General features: G+C 45.7%; 1 protein-coding gene across 5 annotated transcripts in view; it reads right to left on the bottom strand.

The window, feature by feature from the left end:
* PIK3AP1 (phosphoinositide-3-kinase adaptor protein 1) overlaps window positions 1–14,184 on the bottom strand; it is a 221,568-nt gene that overhangs the window by 105,532 nt on the left and 101,852 nt on the right. Inside the window, exon 1 of one of the 5 annotated variants that reach the window (XM_089314636.1) lies at window positions 6,598–7,018. The exons of the other annotated variants lie outside the window; for them this stretch is intronic. The gene's annotated coding sequence lies outside the window, so the exon portion shown is untranslated. Of the gene's footprint in view, window positions 1–6,597; window positions 7,019–14,184 lie in introns of those variants that run through there. 5 annotated transcript variants of the gene reach the window in all.

Here is a 14,184-nt window from a genome sequence, read left to right as displayed (position 1 = left end):
GAAATTTGCAAATTGTGGGAACATATGAACATATGCACATCAGTATCACTGTTGTCTACAAATTTAAGATGCAAAATGCTAATTTTAAAATTGAATGCTTGGTATAGTGGTTAGGATGCTGCCTGGTGTGCCTGCATGCTCTGTGAGAATGCCTAGTTTGAGTCTTGGCTCTGCTTCTGACTGCAGCTTCCTGCTAAAGCGCACCCTGGGAGGCATCAGGTTCTAGTTCCAATACTTGGGTTCCTGCTACCCACAAAGAAGCCTGGATTGAGTTCCTCGTTCCCAGCTTCAGCCCAGCCCCAGCCATTACAAGAATCTGGGGAGTGAGCCAGAAGAGCTCTCTCTGACCATCTGTCTGTCCCTTTCTCTGTCTCCCTGTTTCTAGAATAATTTTTTTTAAAAATTAAGTTCTTAACTGCAGCTACTCTAAAATGTTAGACAGTTCTGATCACCACACTGAGTTACCATTAAGAAGCCATGTGCCTAACATATGCCTAACTACAGGCCTGGCCTTTTAGTCTCAGTTCCAAGGCAGATGCTCAGCACACTCATTCTTCCCTTAATGGATGCAATAAGGAACTATCAAGTAAACACCCAGTATATGTCAGGTCCCCTTCATGATTCACAGGGAGCTCCATGGTTTCTCCTGCATAGCAGCAGACACTCCCAGCATTAAGTAAATAACGGGGCAACTGTCCATTTAACATCCCTCTCCAGCTAGGACATGTAAACTCCAGGCCATCCAGAAAGCTCAGTAGACATTTATTAATTATAAGCACAAACTAGTAGTCTCATCTCCACCAGTGTGAAACATTAGGTAAGTTATTTAACACTCCTGAGTCCTAGTTTGTTCATTTTATTTTATTAAGATTTATTTAGTTATTTGAAAGGCAGAGTTATATATATAGAGAGAGAGATGGAGAGTCAGAGAGAGAGAGAGAGAGAGAGAGAGAGAGAGAGATTGTCTACCTGCTGGTTCACTCCCCAAATAGCCACAATGGCCAGAGCTGAGCTAATCCAAAGCCAGGAGCCAGGGGCTTCTTCCATGTCTCGCACATGGGTACAGGGGCCCAAGCACTTGGGCCATCCTCTGCTGCTTTCCCAGGCACATTAGCAGGGAGCTGGATCAGAAATGGAGCGGCGAGGACTTAAACCAGCATCCATATGGGATGCCAGCATTGCAGGCAGTGGCTTAACCTGCTAAGCCACAGTGCCGGCTCCTAGTTTGTTCATTTTAATCTAAAATGGTTGGACCAGCTGATCCCAAAGATCCTTTTTCTGGTATTGATATTCTGTATTTCCACCCTGCTGACTCAGGGGCTCCCTGGCTCAGTTTTCCCAACAGAGACTCTGGAGTTTGTTTCCTGTTTAATCACACCATCACCTTGGACCACAGGACAGGCTGGGACAAAATAACAGTTAAGGATTTTGTGGGCCAGCGCTGTGGCTTAGCAAGTTAAGCTGTAGCCTGCAATGCTAGCATCTAATCTGTCTGTCAATTCAAGTCCCGGCTGCTCTACTTACAATCCAGCTCCCTGCTAATGTTTCTCAGAAAGCAGCAGTTGATGGTCCAAGTAGTTGAACCCCTGCCACCCACTTGGAAAACTTAGATAAATTCCTGGCTCTTAGATAAAGTGCCTGGCCCAGCCTGGCCACTGTGACTATCTGGGAGGTAAACCAGAGGATGGAAGATCTCTCTCTCTCTCTCTCTAACTGCCTTTCAAATAAATAAATAAAATCTTAAAAGACAGAGAAGAACTTCTATACCTTCTGGAGACTCTAAATTCAAAGGGACTGAAAAATATAAACAAACACTTAGGGTGTCAAATGACTATACAATGGTTTCAGCATTATGCTTTTCCTGAAAAACCTCTAACACAAAAATACTTCACAATTACACTCAAAGACCTTTCCTGGCAATAGAGCGAGGCTTTGAGAAATGATATTCAGAAAGTTGTAGAAAATGGGAGGGCAGCCTGGTTCAGCACCAGGCACAGGTCAGCTCTGTTTGGAGTACTGAGTGCCATATCCTGCAACAGCAATGCATTCCCACATTTCACGTGATCAAAAAGCAGTCAATGGTAATGTCAATATTCTATTTGCTAGTTTGGCTGAATGTCCTGTCTTACTGGAAGCTTTGACTACAGCCACAGCCTCAAACATTAGCCATAAGTATAAAAGGAAACTTATTTTAGTCCAGTTTAAAAGCAGAGCATTTTCATGTCCTCATCAGCCTCCCCCTCTGTTTCCTGTGTTATCAGATGTTAGACAGAGAACCAGCAGTCTTCGAAATGGGCAGTTTGGTAGACAAAATATGCCCCTTCAACTGAAATTATTTTAAATAAGCATCTAGCATGGGTTTAACATTGTAAAGGTGATGGGGAAGATGTGCACAATCAGAAGGCAAAAACTCAGAAGAAAAAATGCCAAGGAATCCCCAAAAGGATAAGGCTAACTCTAGAGGTCTCCCCCAGTCTCTATAAAAATGTCTCTCTTGAAAAAGGACACAGCCAGTTTAATCTGTGCTGCTAATGGAACAACACACACTTTGAGAAGCTAACGATTCCAACTGTTAACTAACTTTTGTCATGCATATGTAATTCTTTTGTGGGACAGGTTGTCAAAGCTGGTCCATTTTTAAGTATGGACACATAAGAAGTATGCACTCCATGGAACCTGTCTAGCTTTTAATGAACCTGAAGAGACTTTCTCGGTTTAGAAGCATCCTATGCGACACAAAACAAAGTTACTCAATGGACACGGCCAATCCAAATGTCACCAACAGTCAGGTCCCTAAATGGGTTATCCATGAGAGGGACATCTTTTTCTCCAATTGGGACATTCAAAATGGGCTCAAGAATAAGGATAACAGAGAACAGGTCACGGTAGCACCCACCTGTCCATCCACCCACCCACCCATTCATCCATCCATTTACTGGGCACCAACACACATAAAACATCATCCGTGGAGACCCGTATTTTTTGAGCCATAAATACAATGAAAATTTTAAAACCTCCAAATGTCTTTTTCCCCCCAGAGAACAGGCAACTGACTTTACTTATCTTTCTGTATCTTGGAAAATCAACCTTCCTCTGTTTAAGCCTCAATTTTCCTAAACAGACTAGAATAGGAAATTTCTGCTCAGAAGTCCGTATGACAGACCTACAATGGTTTCAACAATTTCTTCAAAGCACGGACCAAGAGTCATTTCCAGCATTAAATCATCCTATTTCCTGGGCCACCTCAGACATACTCTCGGTCATGCGAATGGTTCTTGGAAACTGAATAGAAAAGCTGTGAAAACATCCTGCAATAATAGGGAAATTAACAGACCAATTCTGTCACACATATTTGCCCCATTTCCCCGTCCATTATCTTCCTATGAGCCTGCATGCTTAAATCTTTACGTGGACCATAATAAACAGATTGATTAAAGGTTAGAGATACACATTCCTTAACTCCCACACAGATAATGGTATAATGCTATAGTCTCTTAAGATTGAAACTTGAGCTGATGTCCATAAAGAGAAAACTATTATTAATATTTCACTTAAGGTTTTATTTAAAAGTTCTGTTGTGAAGGATAGTGTGTTAGATGAAATCAACACTCTACCTTGACTTGGATTTGGGAAAAATACTCAAATGAGACCCAACAACGAAATGCAAGACATGTAAAGTCACAAACAGTCAGACCAGGGAATTTCATGGCTACCAACAGCTGAGATGTCCACTCACTTGCAACACCCTTCCTGGAATTTTAAAGAGGATAAGAACAGATCCAGGTGACTTAGTGACTTACCTAAGGGAATACAGGCACTTGGTGTCTCCCTGTGAAATATACACCCCTGTTCTCTTACTGTTTATGGTAAAGACCAGAGCGACCTAAGAATACATCAGTCCAAATTTGACAAGAGTCAAAATATGACTCAGTGATAAGTAGCTGTTCCCTTTTTACAGGTATTAGCCCTCACCAAGTGGGTGACAATGCAGATGCTGTCGCAGTAACACAAAACATTACCACGTCCTTCCCCTTACCAGAAGGTCAGTCTATGAAGCCAAGAGAAAAAGGTCAATGAGTTTGTACAAAGAAACTTAACCTGAAACTCGACCTACATGGATTAGCTGGGTACAAAGCCCAATATCTTCTCCAGGATCCATAAAATCCCCAAGGCTCTGTCACTTTTCTTTTCAGAATGCCTTACTGAAAGTAAAACATGAACATAGAAAAATGAACATAGAAACAGGAACCTATTTAACCAAACCCTGACCCAAACAGGGTTTTTTTTTGACTCTTCATAGAGGCTGCCAGGGAGCCCAGTCTCCCTAGCTCAGAGGGTAAGCCGGTCAGGTCACAGACGGAAACCCTGCTGTGAATCAAAGCCAATGCTTCTTCACTGACACCACGCTCCCCAAGTCTGCGAACATGGCACAGCAGGCGACAAAATACAGACCCGGAGAAGGAGGAGTAGTGAAAGAAACACAAGAAAGAGGACGTCCGTGAGGGGAGGAAAGAAAAGAGAAAAACACAGCATCAGCAGCTGGCAGAGGCTCATCAAAACTCCTTAAATGACTCACTGAATAATGAACGAACGAATGGAGAAACCAAGGTAGGGAAAGGTGTGTCATAGACGTGTGTGTTTATGACACAGGTGTGTCACAGACATGTGACATCTAAGATATTAACTGATACACAGCTCCAATCCTCTGCAAAGTAAGCATTCTTTCTGAGTTACTGTGCAATACGATAGCTCCCTGCCTCGTGGGGCTAGTGAACATCTGAAACATGTGTTATCTGTAGTACCCACTAGATTCAAATATAAAACAAGGATACAAAATATCTCAATAATTTTTACTGAAGATGTGCTGAAATGAGAATTAGGTTAAGTAAACCATATTATTAAAATTATTTTCACTTGCTTTTACCTTTGTTTTATTTCCAGCTACTGGAGAGCTGTATTTTTCGCATGTGGCTCACATTATGTACGTTTGGGTAATGCAGGTTCAGAATGACACCAACATGGTAGTGACTGTGTCTGCCTTTCCCTGCTCTACCCCAGCATCCAGTCCAGGGTTTTTTGGTTGTTTGTTTGTTTTTAACTTTTATTTAATGAATATAAATTTCCAAAGTACAGCTTATGGATTACAATGGCTAGTCCAGGATTTTGAGAACAGGAGATGTCCAACAAATATCTGGCAGAGGAAAGCCTGGCTCTGGAGAAAGTAGCAAATGGGCCTTGGACTACAAAGCAGGGGAAGCCCTCGCCCTGATCCTACCTCTAATGGAAAGGCAGATGTTTGACCCAGGGCAAGTCATTGAACCTGCTTACGCCTTATTTTTGTCATCTTCAAAATGGAGATAAAGGGAGCAAGCATTCAATCAAGTAGTTAAGATGCACTCTTCCCACACTGGGGTACTGGGGTTCAATTCCCAGCTCTGGCTCCTGACCCTGGGAGGTCGCAGCAGTGTCCTAGGTGATTAGGTTCTGCCATCCACGCAGGAGACCTGGATTGAGTTCCCAGTTGCCAGCTATGGCTCCAGCCTAGCCCCAGCTGTTGTGGGCATTAGAGGAATGAGTCTCTGGATGGGAGCATGCGCTCTCTCTCCCTCTCATAGAAACAAATACAAAGATAAAATGGAGATAACATTGACATCTGCCTTATAGAGAAACTGCACAGATCAAATGAAATAATGTCCACAAAAGAGCTTTGAAACAGATGTCAGGACCACCACGGGTTCTCATAACCTTTCCTGGTAATAGTCCTAAGAGAAGCAAGATGCAAGATGGACTGAAACAACAAGGTAAGAAGTGAACTGATAAAATTCCTACACCTGCTGTTTCTGTTCTGGCACACTTAGGAACTTCAGACAAAGGCAGGTGCAAACGTGAGAGTCTCATTCTCGTGGAAACTTCAGCATGCACTACCCCCTCTCCACGGCAGCTCCCCAAGCTCGGCTGAGGCAAGGACTTACAGAAACACTTTCTTAGAGGCACCACAGAAAGTCTTCCACGAACGGGGAGCAGGAGCTGTCTCTGGGTGGCTGATGAAGCAGCAGGGTGTCCAAGCTCACTACCCCCGCCTGGAGCTCACAGCCTTGGGGGAAATCCGTAATCCTGGGGGACTGTGAAGCCTCAGGGGGAAAGTTCTGGGGGCACAAAATCCACCATGGGCATCCGCCCTATGAACTGTTCCAGGCATAGCTGGCAGGGAGCTGAGCAATGAGGAGAGTGAGCAGGCCCTGGCTCCCTAAGGGGGTCAGGGCACCTGGTAGTGGGAATTCTGACTCTTGGACAGGCTGTAGCTTTTTGGTGAGGCTGGGAGGATTGTCACCATTGCAGCCGGGCTGCTGGGTCCCCAAATCAAAAAAATCATTTCAGAGGGGAAAATAGGAAGAGAGCATCGCTCAGCGGGAGCATCTGCAGGAAGCCGAGGGTGGAGCGGACTCCACCACAGCAGAGAAAGAGTAAACCTAACAACCCGCAGCCCAGGCAGGAGGACAACAGAACCCAACCAGGCGCCCTCCAGAGTCCCAGGCTGGCCTCCCCTCCCAGTCTCTGCAGGGCAGCCCAGGAGGCCAAGAGCCACCCATGACTTACCATCCACGAGGCCACCACACGGAGCAGAGCGCAGCGACTTCCCCTTTGCTGGGAGGCTCTGACTCCCTTCCCCTCTCTAAGGGCTGCTGCCTGTGACGCACCCAGGCCAAGCTCTGAGTCCCTGGGACCACTGCTCCGTGACCTGCCTGAAATAGCCCACGGGCCTGAGCTGCTGCCAGCTGCTCAGATCCTGCAAGCCAAAAGACAGGACAGCAGGCACAGAGCAGAGCCCAAACAGGGCTGTGCAGCAGAACCAACTGTGGAGACTCTTTGAAATGCATACTCCCAGGAGCGACCCACAGGGGTTCCCTCAGTAGGTCCAGGGTAGGGACCAAACACTCACATTTTAAACAAAGTGCAGGGCCAATGAGAACGTACAGCCCAGCCAGTGGGACTTGGGAATCTGTGGTCTGGAGGCCTCAGGAAAGCTTCCTGTTTCTAATCATTTTCTCCCATGAGCTTTCTTCACTTGTCTCAGGGTAGAAGAGGAGGGAAGTGAGCAAGACAGAAGAAAAGCAAAGCACAGGGAAGCATTTTAGAATGCAAAGGCCCCAGGATCCAAGGAAGCTGTCCAGTCCTCACACAGGCATTCTACCCCTCTGAACCTTGGTGAAGTAGTTCAGAACTACTCTGAACCTTCTGCGAAGTAGCAGGAAGACCATCCGTCCACTCAGGGTTGTGGGGAGAATAAATAGACAAAATGCCTAAAGCATTACCCATAGTAACTGTCATGAAAAACGATCAGAATTTTATTATTTTTAGCCTTTCTGTAAGGGGAGAAGGGTGTGAGGCACTTCTCTAACGAGTATCTTTGCAAAAAAAAATTACAAACATAAAGAATGGGTTGGACCAGGAATAAAGAAAAGAGAAAAATAAACTGCAACAAGAGAGACTGCAGTAAGGAAAGCAATGGATTTAGAATACGGGGGAGGTGGAGACAGCAGGCTTGCTGCCAAATATTATTTAGCTGTTAAAAAAGAGGGCCATGCTGCCGTGTGTGTCAGTGTGGATGAACCTGGAAGATATTATGCTAAGGGACATTACCCAGACACAGAGGACAAATACTATGTGATCTCACATGTGGAATCTAAAAACGTGAAACTAACAGAAGCAGAGGAAGCAGACGGTAGGATGGTGGCTACCGGGGCTGGAGGCAGACCGAGGAGGTATCAGACAAAGGGTTCAAATTTTCTCTTATAAGACAAGTAATCAATAGCTTGGTGACTACAGTTCCAAATACTGCATGGCTTGGACAGGCATGTAGCACAAAGCCCAAGACGCCACTTGAGACACCCACATTCCACACTGGAGCTCCTGGGTTCAAGTCCCAGCTCCTCTACTTCCAATCAGCTTCATGCTAATGTGCACCCTGGGAAGCAGCAGGTGGTTCCTCAAGTACCTGGGTCCCTGCCACCCACATGGGAGACTTGGATTGAGTTCCTGGCTCCTGACTTTACTAGGCCTCAGCCCGGCTGCCATGGACATTTGTGTAGTGAACCAGCAGTATCTATCTGTCTCTCTCTCTCTCTGTCCCTCAAATAAAATGAAAATAAATAAATATATAGCATTGTTTACACAAAATTCACTAAGAGTGACTTTAAATGTCCTCACCTCCCTCTGCACCCCCCCCCACAAACATAACCCACAAAAATTGTAACTACATGTGGTGATGGACTGTGGTAATCATTTCACAGTGTACACATGTAACAAATCATCCTATTGGACTCCTTGAATGTATTTAATTTTTGTCAATTCTATCTCAACAAAAGTGAAAAACAGAAATTAAGCAATGGGTTGCTGTAGGAAAAGATTTTGGAATCCATCTGATTAGTTAGAAGCATTTTTAAATAGCATTTCTTAAACTGTCATTTCATGTTCAGATTAAGTGCTAATATCAACGAAAGAGGGCCAGATATGGCCAGAGCGCTTGCAAGCATCCCCATGGGAACCAGAGGTGAAACACAGCGTCGTTCTGAGTACCCTTAGAGCCTCTGAAACACAAAGGGACAGGGGAGGCCTGGGGAGACAGGGAAACACACACACAGCTGCAGACGGGATCTCTGCTGGAACACTACAGAGCACGGGGCAGTCAGACCAGTGCTTCCCTCCAACCCGAACACACACACAGACACACACCCAGATACACACCCAGACACACACACAGAGACACACACAGAGACACGCACAGACACACACACAGAAACACACACACACACAGAGACATACACACACACCCAGACACACACACAGAGACACACACAGACACACACACCCAGATACACACACAGACACACACATAGACACACAGAGATACACACACCGAGACACACACACACACCCAGATACACACACACACACAGACACACATGTAGACACACAGAGATACACACACAAACACACATACACACATTTACACACATAGACACACACCAAGATACACACCCAGATACACACACACACGTAGATACACAGAGATACACACACAGAGACACACACACACAGATACACACCCAGACACACACCCAGAGACACATACACAGAGACACATACACACACCCAGATACACACACAGACACACACACATAGACACACAGCGATACACACACAAACACACATACACACACAGAGACACACAGAGAGAGATACACACACAGACACACACAGAGACACACACAGACACACACCCAGATATACACACAAACGCACACAGACACACACACATAGACACACAGAGATACACACAAACACACATACACACACATTTACACACATAGACACACACCAAGATACACACCCAGATACACACACACACACGTAGATACACAGAGATACACACACAGAGACACACAGAGACACACACACACACAGATACACACACAGACACACACACCCAGAGACACATACACAGAGACACATACACACACCCAGATACACACACAGACACACACACATAGACACACAGCGATACACACACAAACACACATACACACACATTTACACACATAGACACACACCAAGATACACACCCAGATACACACACACAGACACACACATGTAGATACACAGAGATACACACACAGACACACACAGAGACACACACACACAGAGACACAGATACACACAGAGACACATACACAGACATACACAGACACACAGAGACACACACAGAGACATACACAGACACACACACACAGACACACAGAGATACATACACACAGACACACACCCAGATATACACACAGACACAGACACACAGAGACACATACACAGACACACAGAGACACACACAGACTCACACACAGACACACAAACACACAGACGGATGGGAAACTTCTGAAATAAAACAGCAGCACCCACCGCATCCTTTCACACACAGTCTAACAGAATCTATTTTTGTATTCCAGTGAGACTGGCAGCAAAACTTAGAGCTCCAGTAGAAAGAGGAAATAATTTCTGTGCTGTACCAGAGCTTTCTCACTTCCTTATTTTAAAATAATCAAGCAATAAGTTCCAAAAACTTCAGAAACAACCATCCAGTCCCCGATGCGGTGGCATAGGTCCCTGTGGACACTGTGGAGCTCAAGTGAACCAGCCCCAAGGCTCTGGGTGGTTTGCTGTCGCCTTAGGAAACTAAAACTGATCGATTACAGTGCAGAGGGCTGGAAGGAATCTTTCCAATCATTGGTTCCAACCTCATGGTTTCACAGACGAAGAACCTGGGAAACAAGCAGAGTGCTCCTGCACACTGAAGACTGCACTGAAAACATCGGCAGTGGCTGACAAATTTGGAGAGGGGGTGGGAAATAAAATAAAACCTCTAACACCTTTTTTATTGGAAGAGCAATTATGATGAGAGGACCTCTCAAATGAAGAGTAAGGATCATGACTGCAACAGGATCCCTACCCCAAAGTCAGGACCGATGGCCTCTGGAAAACTGAGAGATTAAAATCCGCCAGTGTGAACCCCCTGTGCACAGACTCAGGAGCAGAACTCAGAAGCTCCACCTTGAAGTCTGATGGTCTGAGGACCCCAAACACCAGCCTAATTTTGTACCCAATGGATGAGTATCCTGGTGCTGCCCTGATGGGATGCTGCTTCCATTTCAGGGAGTGAAGATTTGAGAAAACGATCTGTTCACAACCAGTGACGTGACAAGGGAGGAGTGGCTCAGACCCTTGCTGTCCAGCAGGCCCCTGGACCCCTAGCAGCTGCAACAACTGGGAGTTTATCAGATATGTGGAAACTTGGGCCCCCGCCAGACTGACCAAATCAGAATAAGCACATTGGCTGTCCTTCCATGCACAGTGAAGTTTGAGAAGCCCTTGTATAGATAATGCAGCAGCAACAGAAAGGGTAGCTGACTACCTGCAGCCACCTTTGATCTAAGTTCCAGGAACAACTACCTCCCCTGCTCCATTAGCAGCTCTACTCTCCAAAGCTTTTCATCTCTAAATATTAAATGGTCTAAAATTAAGCCTACAATTCAAAAGGCTCAGTGGCTATCTCATTAAATATATCTTTTTTAAAAAAAGAATGGGAACCAGGGGCCAGCACTGTGGTGCAGAGGGTTAAGCTGCTACCTGCAACACCAGCATCCCATGTCATAATGTGCTTCCAGTCTCGGCTGCTCTGCTTCCAGTCCCGCTCCCTGCTAATGCCCCTGAGAAGCCAGAGAACAATGGGCCCTTTCTAACCACGTAGGACTCCAGATGGAATTCCAGGCTCCTGGCTTTGGCCTGGAGCAGTCCCAGCAGTTGTGGTCATTTGGGGAGGGAATCGGTGGATGGAAGACATTCTATCCCTTCCTTTTTTTCTCTCTCTCTCTCCCCCTCCTTCTCTCTCCCTCTCTCTGTAACTCTGCCTTTCAAATAAATAAATAAAAAAAAAATTTTTTTTTAAAAAAGGTACCTCAAAGTTAAGAAGATACAAAGATCCCAGAAGGCTTATCCTTTTAAAAGATCACATAGGTTATGAATTGGGGTCTTTTTTCCCTGGAGGAACATAATCAAGACTTCTCCAGTTAGGACTCAGAACCGCCAGGAAGACCTGGAAAAGAGGAAAACTGAATTCAGAGTAGACGCGCTCCTGCGAGAAGAGGAGCTTCTTGGAAGGAACTTCATCCTCAAAATGCTGCAGGGTCACGTGGTCCATCAGGCTTCCAAAGCGGACCCCGCTGCCACACCCCCAGGGTGCTCTCTGCCTCCGAAGGCTACCACCTCACCTTCACACCACTCTAACGATTAGAAAGTTCTTCCCGAAATTCGCCTCCCTATGGTTTACGACAGCCCTCCAATCAGCAACGCCACAATGACCCTCGCCACCATTAGTGCATCCTCTTTAACTTTCCATTACATTTCCTGTTGAGATTTATTGTTAATCACAGAAAGTCAAAGAAACAGGTTTCAGGTATCTAATTTTCCTGAGAATGGGGCAGCTTGTGGTAGAGAGTTATATGAGATGTTGAGTACCCTGGGAAAACCTCATGTGAACAAGAGAATCAAGATAAAGATGAAACTATCACAAGTTATAGGGACAGTAACTAAGAACACAATTCCTCCAGAAACCTAGTTTAGGCGTACCACTGTCCTTAAACACTGTTTTAGCTCTGAGCTTCCTGGGAGTGTGAACCGGAGCAAGAAAGTGCTACTTTGAAAATGTTGAAGACTCTCTGGTCTAGGTGCGTCATAGATCACTAGCCCCAGGAAGTGTCCCAAATCAAGCTCAAGGTTGCCCCTTACAGAGAAGGAAACAGGAGGTCAGGAGGCCAGGTGACTGGACTAGCACCGAGCACACAGCTACCAACAGAGCCAGGTAAGGGAGAATCCCTACCCTGTTCAATGCTCCTTACACGGACTGCACCGCCAGACCACTAGTGACAAGTTTGTTAAGAAAACTTGCCCAGTGTAAAAATTAGGGATATGGCCCTATGCACTGGCCAAAGGCATAAAGGAGCCCAAAAAACAAACCCATACCAGGGCTGGAGCTGTGGCGTAGCAGGTAAAGCTGCCGTCTGTAGTGCCAGCATCCCAAATGGACGCCAGTTTGCGTCCCGGCTTCTCCACTTCTGATCTAGCTCTCTGCTATGGCCTGGGAAAGCAGAAGATGGCCCAAATCCTTGGACCCCTGCACCCATGTGGGCGGCCCAGAGGAGGCTCGAGGCTCCTAGCTCCTGGCTCCAGATCGGTGCAGCTTCGGCCATTGTGGCCAACTGGGGAGTGAACCAACGGATGGAAGACCTCTCTCTCCCTCTCTGCCTCTCCTTCTCTCTCTAAGTTTGACTTTCAAATAAAAAAAAATAAATCTTTAAAATTAAAAAAAAAAAAAAACCACACTGTCCTGCAAAGACAGACACCTCAAATCCCACAAGCTTACTACCAGATAAGAAAGTTCTGTTGGGGCTAGAGGCCTTCCTTCCTCCTCCTCTCTTTCCTATAATTCCTCTTGTCCCTATATCCATTGAATCTGAACTTCAGAGGTTTCCCATCAAGCAGCTTATTTTAATTCCCATTAGAATAAACTTTTCCTGATGAGAGATTCTGTGCTCTCAGAACAGAACACCATGAGATACTTCATTCTCTCTGAAACACCTGAGCCCAACGGTCACAGCCTGGTGTGCCAGAATCTTTTAAAAAGTACAACACTGGGGCCAGTGTTGTGGCATAGTGTGTAAAGCCTCCACCTGCAGTGCAGGCATCCCATGTGGGCACCAGTTCGAGTCCCGACTGCTCCATTTCCGATCCAGCTTGCTGCTATGGCCTGGGAAAGCAGTAGAAGATGACCCAAGTATTTGGGCCCCTCCACCCACATGGGAGACCTGGAAGAAGCTTCTGGCTCCTGGCCTCTGATCAGTCCAGCTCTGGCCATTGTGGCTATTTGGGAAGTGAACGAGCAGATGGAAGATTTTTCTCTCTGTCTCTCCCTCTCACTGTCTGTAACTCTACCTCTCAAATAAATAAATAAAAATCTTTAAAAAATAAAATTTTAAAAAAGTAAAACATTAGAAAAGATCAGTTTATCCAGTCATCTCCTCATTGGTTGCATCACAATAATACTAGAAGAATCCACTTTTTAAAATAACACTGCCATAATATTTGAAAGAACAATCTGTTAGCAGGTGCTGTACAGTGCGAGATGCCAGAGCAGTGACAACCTGCCCAGAAAGACTGGCTGAGGGGTCACAGCCACCTGCCCAGGGGGTCACAGCCAGACAAGCTGGTGACACAAATGCATAGGCACAAACAGCCAGTGGGGTCTTGGTTCTTTGTCAGTCTGGGCAGATCACAGTGCCCTCCGAGCAGTGCAGTGCAACCACGTCAGCAGGAATTGTGTGCTTTTTCCCTACTATCTCGCCTAAAGATGTGCAAACCCTAGAAAACTACGCATCCAGATCCCAGGCGATTCAGGTCACGCAGCTGCACATTGGCATCAGTCACGGACCCTACAAAAGGAGCAGGGCTCTTTCTATGTTAAGAGAGCTGCTCATATTTGTTGGTTTAGGGTGGCCTGTTCTGGGGAAAAAAGCACCTAGGAAGTGACATCATCTTTTTAAGGTCACTGGGAATCAGTAAGTTCTGACTTCAGTTAAT

This window comes from Oryctolagus cuniculus, chromosome 15, assembly GCF_051225735.1.
Source record: "Oryctolagus cuniculus isolate XC-2025 breed Fujian yellow rabbit chromosome 15, ASM5122573v1, whole genome shotgun sequence".
Classification (NCBI taxonomy): domain Eukaryota; kingdom Metazoa; phylum Chordata; class Mammalia; order Lagomorpha; family Leporidae; genus Oryctolagus; species Oryctolagus cuniculus.
This window is presented reverse-complemented; position numbering and strand designations above follow the sequence as displayed.